The 1,314-nt window shown below is 40.4% G+C and overlaps 1 non-coding gene across 1 annotated transcript; it reads right to left on the bottom strand.

Annotated features, from left to right (window-relative positions):
* Positions 1–680: 680 nt before the first annotated feature.
* On the bottom strand, positions 681–787 carry LOC131223789 (small nucleolar RNA R71). The gene has a single exon (XR_009160693.1). It is a non-coding gene; the product is annotated as a small nucleolar RNA R71 (small nucleolar RNA).
* Between the last annotated feature and the right edge of the window lie 527 nt (positions 788–1,314).

The following is a 1,314-nucleotide window of genomic DNA, read 5'->3' as shown; positions in this document are numbered from 1 at the left end:
GCAGGTTTTTAAACTTAGGGACTCCAATTTGATAACTTCTTTCCAACCCTCTCTTTCTTTCTAGACTTTCTTTTCCTTTCTTAGGATTAGGTTTCGAATTTGATTGAGGGTTGTGAGTGTTTCATGCCCAAGTGGGCCCGTGACAACACTCGACGTCTCTTAACTGAAGGAGGATTGATTGAGGGGTTAACTATCCATCGCAGGACTAGACACCACTCGAAATCTCCTGAGTTAATTGAAGTGATGGCTGAAAACCAACCTCTTCTACCCCAACTTAGGGTGGAGGACATTCAAGATGAGAATGTGGTGCATCAAGCACCCCCGCCTCGTACTTTACGAGATTATTTACAACCAGCGGGGGTGAGTACGCCCTCATGCATGATTTTTCCTGAAAATACAGGACATATGGACATCAAGCCAGGAGTTATCCAACTCCTTCCTAAGTTCCATGGGCTTGAATCTGAAGAACCATATCTGCATTTGAAAGAGTTTGATGAGATCATAGCCACTTTATATTTTCAAAATGTGTTTGAGGACACAATCAGGCTGAAACTCTTTCCTTTTTCCTTGAAGGAGAAGGCTAAAATGTGGTTACATTCACTGCGGCCTAGACCATTGGCACATGGAATGATATGCAAAGGGAATTTATAAAGAAATTTTTTCCACATCATAAAACGATTACCCTCAGAAAAGCAATCATGAACTTCACCCAAAAGGACGATGAAACATTTTACTAATGTTGGGAAAGGTTCAAGGATTTGATCAGTTCATGCCCACAACACGGCTTTGAAACGTGGCGCATCATAAATTTTTTCTACAATGGACTGACATCTTCCATGCGCCAAATGGTCTAGACAATGTGTAATGGAGAATTCATTAATAAAAATGTCGACGAGGTATGGGATTACCTCGATAGTCTTGCTGAAAAAACACAATCATGGGATTATTACCCAAAATCGAACACCACGTCTAGGGCGACTCAATCTAAGGAGAAAGGTGGATTGTATCTCTTGAAAGAAGAGGATGATCTCAAGTATAAAGTGACTACGCTCATAAGAAAATTTGAGGCCATGGAAGGAAAGAAGGATAAGGTTAATGAAAGTGTTTGCGGCATCTGTGATTGCAACATTCATACAATTGAAAATTGTCCTATGATACCCGCCTTTCGAGAAGTGTTGAATGAACAATCCAATACCGTAAATAATTATCAATGACCTTTCAATGGACCGACCTCTAATACGTACAATCCTGGTAGGAAAAATCATCCAAACTTTAGTTGGAGAAATGGACAAACTGCTACCCCTCAAAGTTTCT

The sequence above is a fragment of the Magnolia sinica genome, chromosome 1 (assembly GCF_029962835.1).
Source record: "Magnolia sinica isolate HGM2019 chromosome 1, MsV1, whole genome shotgun sequence".
Lineage (NCBI taxonomy): Eukaryota > Viridiplantae > Streptophyta > Magnoliopsida > Magnoliales > Magnoliaceae > Magnolia > Magnolia sinica.
This window is presented reverse-complemented; position numbering and strand designations above follow the sequence as displayed.